This window comes from Athene noctua, chromosome 3 (assembly GCF_965140245.1).
Source record: "Athene noctua chromosome 3, bAthNoc1.hap1.1, whole genome shotgun sequence".
NCBI lineage: Eukaryota > Metazoa > Chordata > Aves > Strigiformes > Strigidae > Athene > Athene noctua.
This window is the reverse complement of record NC_134039.1, coordinates 88,684,941-88,693,058: the sequence shown is the minus strand read 5'-3', so window position 1 is coordinate 88,693,058 and position 8,118 is coordinate 88,684,941. Positions and strand designations below refer to the sequence as shown.

At 62.8% G+C, this 8,118-nt stretch overlaps 1 long non-coding RNA gene across 3 annotated transcripts; it reads right to left on the bottom strand.

Moving 5' to 3' along the window:
- Window positions 1-3,317: 3,317 nt before the first annotated feature.
- On the bottom strand, window positions 3,318-6,660 carry LOC141958779 (uncharacterized). Of its 3 annotated transcripts, none has more exons than XR_012633341.1 (4): window positions 6,574-6,660; window positions 5,399-5,515; window positions 4,903-5,050; window positions 3,318-3,490 (listed from the first exon to the last, which is right to left on the bottom strand). It is a non-coding gene; the product is annotated as an uncharacterized LOC141958779 (long non-coding RNA). The 3 variants fall into 3 exon arrangements; XR_012633342.1 differs by lacking the exon at window positions 6,574-6,660 and adding an exon at window positions 6,007-6,028; XR_012633340.1 differs by lacking the exon at window positions 6,574-6,660 and adding an exon at window positions 5,656-5,808 and having other exon boundaries at window positions 3,319-3,490.
- Between the last annotated feature and the right edge of the window lie 1,458 nt (window positions 6,661-8,118).

Genomic DNA, 8,118 nt, shown 5'->3' with positions numbered 1-8,118 from the left:
GGGCGTGCCGAAAGCGTCGGGGGCGTGCCGAAAGCGTCGGGGGCGTGCCGAAAGCGCCGGGGGCGTGCCGAAAGCGCCGGGGGCGTGCCGAAAGCGCCGGGGGCGTGCCGAAAGCGCCGGGGGCGTGCCGAAAGCGCCGGGGGCGTGCCGAAAGCGCCGGGGGCGTGCCGAAAGCGCCGGGGGCGTGCCGAAAGCGCCGGGGGCGTGCCGAAAGCGCCGGGGGCGTGCCGAAAGCGCCGGGGGCGTGCCGAAAGCGCCGGGGGCGTGCCGAAAGCGCCGGGGGCGTGCCGAAAGCGCCGGGGGCGTGCCGAAAGCGCCGGGGGCGTGCCGAAAGCGCCGGGGGCGTGCCGAAAGCGCCGGGGGCGTGCCGAAAGCGCCGGGGGCGTGCCGAAAGCGCCGGGGGCGTGCCGAAAGCGCCGGGGGCGTGCCGAAAGCGCCGGGGGCGTGCCGAAAGCGCCGGGGGCGTGCCGAAAGCGCCGGGGGCGTGCCGAAAGCGCCGGGGGCGTGCCGAAAGCGCCGGGGGCGTGCCGAAAGCGCCGGGGGCGTGCCGAAAGCGCCGGGGGCGTGCCGAAAGCGCCGGGGGCGTGCCGAAAGCGCCGGGGGCGTGCCGAAAGCGCCGGGGGCGTGCCGAAAGCGCCGGGGGCGTGCCGAAAGCCGAGATACAGGAGCAGGGGCGGCCTGAGCTCGGGCACAGCGTAGAGGCGGGATTACCAGGAGGGAGGGAAATGGGCAGGCAGGCACATGGAGCGGCAGACAGGCTCGCCGAGGATAACAATGCCTGGGAACTGGCCAGAGAAAGCTGTGGGCAAAAAGAGACCCCAAAGCCGATCTGAAACAAGAACTGAACAAGGAAAATAACAGCGTTAGGTTACAGGAGAGAAAGGGAGGATGAAACAAAGGAAGGAGAGAGAGCAGGACCAAGCATCTGGAAGAAAGAAAAAGGGAGAGCTAGAAGAAGACACAAGAGGGAGTGGGAGCAGGAACGAACGAGAGCAGAAGTACAGGGAAGAAAAAAACAACAAAAATCATAGCAGCATGGGATAGAGAGGGGGCCAGGGGACAGCCCAAAACGTCCAAGAGGGGCAACAGGGCCCGAGGGTCCGCGACTCACCGCAGCTGTCGCTCTCAGCGCTGCCAGGAAAAATTTGCCGATTCAGACCCTTCTTTCTCCTTCTCTCCTCCCTTCCTTTTCTGGAGGTGCAGTCGCTCAGCTGCCCTCCACCTCAAAGAACACGCGGGTGTCTCTCGGCTCTTACAAAACGCAGCTTCCTGCACGTGTGGCCTCGCTCGCACGCTGCGCTGCCGTACCGCGCTCTGGGTGACGCGCACGGACCCTGATCGCACGCTGGCGGTCCGGCCCGCTGCGGACTGTACAGAGGGCTCCTGCCTCGCCCAGAGAGGCAGGCTCTCTCTTCCTGCAGTGGAAGGCAGCTGCTGCCCACATGCCCTTGATTTTCTTCTTTCCCTTTCTCAGGCCTCTCCAGCTTCAGCTGTGACAGCTCCTGTCCACAGCCAGAAAACGTCCCAGGGGCCTGTCCCTTCTCACCTCTCTGCTGCGAGGAGCACAAGGGCAGGCAGAGAACCCCACACAGTTCTGAAGTGGGTCCAGTCGACAGCATCCCCAGGGAAGGAACAGGCAAGCGCGGCCCCGGTGAGGCCTCTGGGAGAAGGTGAAGCGACTGCCGTTATTACCGTAGATCGCCCCTGGCCGGAGCCCCCCTTCCACAGGGGCTCCTGCGGAGGCGCCAAGGGCCGGCTTGCCGCCATCCCCGCGGGGCTCGGGGGTGACCTGGGGCTACGGGACGGGCTTCAGGGTGAGGTGCGAGACCTGGGGCCAGGACACGGTGCGGGCGAGGCCAGTGCCAGCTCAAGGGGAGCTCTGGCAAGCTGGGGAGGCACCCGGCACCAACCCCCGGGGGACACCCATCTTCTTCCCCTCTGCCTTTGTCCCAGCTCTCGGGTAACTCCCTGGGGCTCCCCCGGCCCGGATCACCTCCAGGAGAGCCGAGGCCTGACACAGCAGGCGGTGTGAAGCTTCCTGCCCCACCGCTGCCGTGTGGCCAGCGGGCAGGAGGGGCCCCCACACCTGCCAAAGGGGCGGGCCGGCCTCGGCCCTCGCCCACCCCCAGGAATCACGCCCAGCAAGCCTCACGCTGCGGCAGCAGGAAGGCGGCTCTGGCGGTGCCGCACACCTGTGCGGGGCCGGCGCTGCAGTCCTGCCCTTCGCGCACCGAGCGCCCGCCGGCAGCGTGACGTGGGGCGGCGGCAGCATTTCCTTACCAGGAGGGGGCACCGAGCGTGGCCGCACCCCCCCACGGGCATCAGAGCATCGCACTGACGTTGCTGGCGGGCGGCAGCGTGGGGCACGGGGCCACCTCTGTGTCGCCCACCGACAGCACCGTGTGGCGTTTGCCAGGCAGCGGCGGTTAGCGCGGGCGAGCGCCACCCCCCGCGCGAGCGGCGGCCGAGCGGCACGTCACTGCGCACACGCTCTCGAGGAACGGGCACGACGCTTGGTGGGGAGCAGCTGGAAGCCCCCGGGAATCCACGTGAAAGCGGCAACAAAACTATCCCTCGTGCTGCGCCACAGGGGCCGCGGCGGTAGCGAGGACTGCGCCGCGCTACGGGCGCCCACGAGCGGTGCAGCTGCCTGGCAGCCGAGTCTGCAGAACCTACAGCTCCTGGCACGCGCTGGCCAACGTGGCACGGCCGCCTGCACGCCAAGCGCTGTAAGACACCGCATCCCAGCGTGACCCAGGGAACCAACGCGGCTGGCCAGAAACCCCACACGCCAGGACCACAGCTCCCGCTGGGTTGCGAGAGGCAGTTTTCTCTGCTTTCTGACCCTGCAGCAACACCGTTGCTCACCCCTCCGAACCCCCACCAATGCACCCAGAAGCCTCACCACCGGCTCGGGGCAGCCCCTGCCACCACCTCCAACACTGCCACCCTGCAGGCACCGCCATCCTCCCCAGGAGCTGCCAGCTGATGGCACGGCTCCACTCACCTTCTCCCTCGGTGCAGCCAGGGCCCAGCAATGCTCAGCGACTGCTCTGCTCCTCCCTTGGTTGACACCGACCCCTCCGACGGCTGCCTTGCTCTTAACAGCAGCACCCGCCCCTCCACCCGGAGCAAGCCCTTTACAGGGAGGGGCCGCTGCCATCAGCCTCACTGCCCACACCTGGGGCCCCTCCAGCCCCAGCCCACAGCTGGAGGCCATCACCCACCCCCACAGAGCATCATCACCCCTCCCAGCCCCTCACCTGGGGCAAAGGAAGCACAAAAGGCAGCCGGCAGCCAGCAAGTGTTTATTCAGTCACACACAGAACAAGTCCCAGAAGGGAGTGAGTCTGCTCCGGGGCTCAGGGCCCCTAATGCTGCCCCTGCCCCTGGCACACCTTGGCGCTTGTTCCCGGAGCCACGCTCCTCAGTCCAGCCGGGAACAGTCAGTCGGTTCCTGGAGCAACAAGCTGCAGGGCAGAGCTGGAAACTGCCAAACATGAGGAGAAAGATGCAGGACACAAGAAGACAGAAGAAAGGTGGCAGCTAGCTGACTAGTACAGGGGTAGAGAGAAAACAAGAGATGAGCAATGGGGCGGTGAGAGGATGGGGACAGGGAACCCAGCGTGGATATGCAGAAAAAAAAGCAGCAGGGAGAGAAGAAAACAGGCAGCAGAAAGAAGGAGGAGGAGCAGGACAGAAACCAACAAAGAAGGACGAGGAGCAGCATAGAGATGCAGAAAAAAAAAAGCTGGGATGGGTGGCACAACAGACATGGAGGGGGAAAAAAAAAAAGGGGGGGAGCAGGGAGCTAGACCAAGCAAGATGGAAGAAAGACCAAAAAGCTCCAGAGAACAGGGCACAGAGGGAGGAAAAAGCAACAACGATGGGGAGTCAGGACAGCAAACCATGGGAAGGAACACAAAACAAATCACATCGCTACATGTGACAGGGCAGAGAAGGAAGAATTAGGAAACAGGGACAGAGACACAGAAAAAAAGAGACCTGGAGCCAAAAACTAATCCTGATGCATACAGAAAGAAGGGGGGTGGGGGTGGGGGGGTGTATTCTAAAACAGGGGAAACAGAGACAGAGAGATGGAGAAAAGACAAAAGCAATAGACGACAAGGCATCGAGAGAGGAATTACTGAATAGTAACAGAGCGCCAGCCAGAAACAGGCCACAAAGCAGCAAAGATCACAGGGGGTACGGGGCACAGAGGAAGGAATTCGCAAACCCGGCACAAGGAGCCAGACAGAGAGAGAGCGAGGCAAAAATTAAATGGTGAAAAGAGACAGACCGCAGGGCAGAGGGAGGAATTGATAAACAGGGACAGGGCACCCGACAGAGCATGATGGAGAACAGGGAAAAAAAAAATAGCAGCAAGCTACAGGGAAGAGGGAGGAATTAAAGACCAGTGACTGGAAGACAGACAGCGACACATGGAGAGAGAGAAGACAAAAGAGCGATGGGCAACAAGATGGATAGGGAGGAAATGAAAAACAGCAGAAGGGAGTCAGCCAGAGAGAAAGACACCGAGGAAAAAGGCCAGACAGTCTATGAGGGACGGAGGTAGGAATGAAAAACGGGGGACAGGGAGCAGGAAAGAGAGAGATGGAGATCGCAGGGAATAGCAGCGGGTGCAGGAAGAAGAAAGGGGCATCAATAGGAACAGGGAGCTGGACAGAGAGGGATGGAGAAAGGCAACAAGAGCGGCAGGGTACAGGGCAGAGAAAGGGAAGACCTACAAGATGGGGACAGGGAGATGCTCCAAGCAAGACGGAAGATACAGGTGAGCAAAAAAAGTTGAGCAGCACCAGAAAGAGAGGAGTCTAGGAGAAAGACAGGGAGGGACCAGGCCACACAAGAGGGATGAGAGGGGCCCAAGAGCTCGGGACTTACTGCAGTTCTCCGCGCTGCCAGGAGAATTTGACAGGTCAGACTCCTCCTTCTGTTTGCCTTCTCCCTTCCTCTTCTACAGCTCCAGGTGCCTGGCTGTCCTCCACTTATGAGAAGATGTAGGTGTCTCACAGCTCTTACGAGATGAGGCCTGCTAGACACAGAACCTCATTCAATCACACACTACGTGCAGGAGTAGGACAGAGGAAAGAGAGAGAAACCGAGAAGTGAGGAGCAGAACGGAAGGATCGAGAGAGAAATGGACTGAGGAGTGATGCAAAAGGTACAGAACAAGCAGTCAGAAGTGCAGACAGAAAAAGAAAAGGGAGCAGCAAGACAAGAGAGAGAAAGTGAGAGAGGAAGGGGGAGCAAGGCAGAAGAAAAGAAAGAAAAGATATAGAGAAGAAGAAAAAAAAAATCACAGCATGGGAAAGAGAAGGGCGGGAAGGGACTGGGACATACAAGGGGGGCGACAGGGCCCCGAGGGCCCGGGACTCACCGCGGCTCTCGCTCCCGGCACTGCCGGGAGAACTGGACAGGTCAGATGCTTCTTTCTCCTTCCTTCCTCCTGCCCCTCCTCTTCTTCTGAAACTCCACTCGCCCGGCTGACCTCCCCCTAAAAGAATACGCGGGTGTCTCTCGGCTCTTACAAGACGTGGCTTCCGACACACGCAGCCTCGCTCGCTCGCTCGCTCCGCGGCCGTTCCGCGCCTGGGTCCGGCCCGCTGCGGACTGTGCAGAGGGCTCCTCGCTCACCCGGAGAGGCAGGCGCTCTCCCCCTGCAGGGCGAGGCGGCTGCTGCCCACATGCCCTTGACGTTCTCCTTCCTTCCCTTTCTCCGGCCCCTCCAGCTCCAGCCGCGGCGGCTCCCGCCCCGCTGCCCACGGCCGGGAAGGCTCGGCTCCGCCCGTCCCTTCTGGCCCCCGAGCCGTGAGAAGCGCCAGGCCGGGCAGAGACACCCCACGCCAGCCCGAGCTGGGCGCAGCCGGCGGCATCCCCGGGGCAGGAACGGACACGCGCGGCCCCAGCGCGGCCTCGGGAGGGGGCACGGAGGCGGCAGGGACCCTTATTGCCGCGGACCGGCCCGGCCGCAGCCCCAACGCTCACCTCCGCCGCGCACGCGCACTCCCGGGAGACGCCGCGGCCGCGCATGCGCACCCCCGGGCCGGGGGGCACACCGCGTCTCGGGGAGCCGCGGGCAGCCCGCGGGAAACCGCCACAAAACCGCGTCTCGGGCCGCGCCGGTACCGAGGGCTGTGCCGTGCCGCGCGCGCCCGCCAGCGCCGCGGCTGCGGGGAACCGAGAGCGCAGAAACTGCAGCTCCCGGCGTGCCCCGGGGAGCCAACATGGCCGACCGGAAGCCCCCTGCACGTGACTACGGCTCCCGCCGCGCCGCCCGCGCACCCGGAAGCCCGGCCGAGCGCAGCCCCGCGCGGCTCCGGGCAGCGCCGCCGCCGCCCGGCCCCGACGCGGAGCGGCCTCCGCCCCCGGTCCCGCCGCACCTTTCCCCGCAGCCGCCCGGCCCCGCTCCTGCCTCGGCTCGCACCGGCTCCTCCTCCAGCACCGGCCCCGGACAGGGAGGGGTCGCTGCCTGCAGCCTCCCTGCCCGCCCCTGCGGCTCCTCCGGCCCGGCCCACGCTCCCCCCCCCCCCCGGTAACTATAGCGACCAGCACCGTTAATAAACGCCGGAGATGCCCGTCACTCCTCCGAGCTCGCGCTCTATGGGCCGCCGGTCCTCCGGTCGCGGGGCCGCCGCCGCGCACGCGCACTCCGGGGGCCGCCCGGCGCAGCCGCACGCCGCAGGTCGCCTCTCCCCGCCGGGGGAACCTTCCCCGGGCAGCGGGAGCAGCCGCTGGGCGAGACCGCTCCGGTGCGCGGGCCGACGGGACCGACGCTGCCAAATCTTATAACCCCCCGGAGAGGGAGGAGCTCCGGCACGGCCGCAGCGCAGGGCAGCGCAGTCTCGCCTTGTGACCCAGAACTCAGCGGGGTGACCGAAGTGTCGGTCAGAGCAGCCTCAGGGCTCTTTGGACGGGTGGAAGGGGGAGGAAAGCCTGTGACAACGCGACACGGGAGCGCAGAGTTGTTTTAAGGACGAAACAGCGTAACTTCGGTCCCTGGGAGACCAGTACAGTAACTATTAAAAGCACACGTATTGTTAGATATTTTTCCTAAACTCACATTTATCCAATTTAGTTTTTCAAATCCTGGTGATAGCAGAAATAGTTTTTTAAAAAAACCCAGATAAATCCAGGAACATTTCTGCCCGCGTTCAGCCGCTCTTCTGGAGCGTACGCTAGGAGCTGGAGAACCCGAGCAAGCTGTCTGATTATATTTACGGCAGCTCTGGCCCCGACAGTTCCCCCGTCCGTCCCCTTGCCAGGAACTAGCGCCGCGGCGGCTACAGCTCAGCCCAAAGCCAAACCGACACCGACCTCGGCTCTGGAAAGCGCCACCTCATCTCCCCCCGTTTTGCTGATTAGGGATATCAATTCAACTCAGACACCGGAGTGAAAGGAGCAGGCGTATTTTATTAGAAATAACTAAATAACAGAAGAATATGGAAAACACGCAGTCAGGAAAGACGGAAGAGTGCACTCACACAGATAGGAAAATACAGGGTAACGCATCAAATCCTGACTGCCTGAGAGAGAGGGAACAGCGATTAAAAAAGATCCCTCAGCACCTGCACCCGTTGCCATCACCCAGACCCGCAGGCAGCCCCGGTTACAGCGAGGGTTTGCAGAGCCTTTCCCGGCAAGTGGGAAACCCTACGCGGTGCGTCCACCCGTAGGTGAGGCCTCCAAAGTCGCTGTGAGCGGGTCCACCCTTCTATACCCCAAAATCGGCAAGCCAGAAGAGCTGGCACCTTGGTTTGGAGCGGAAATATCTGGTTTCAATCTCACATTAGATTCCCCCGGAGCCTGGCCAGGGCTCAGGGGAGAAGCTAAGGGAGCTCCTCTGCTTACCCAGGCAGACTAGGTGCAAGGGCTCACGTCAGGCCACAGGGCCAGACTACGGTCTCCACGACCCGGTTATTTCATCCCCACACAAAGAAAGATAAATGTACATTCAAGAGAGCCACGTCTTCCACACCTCTTTCACTAACGATGACATACTGAGTGAGCAGCTTCGGCTCAGGGCCTGTTGTTCAGGCTTCAATACTTCCACTTTTTACATCGGAATAGGTGGTTGGTTATCACTTAGTAAAATACCTG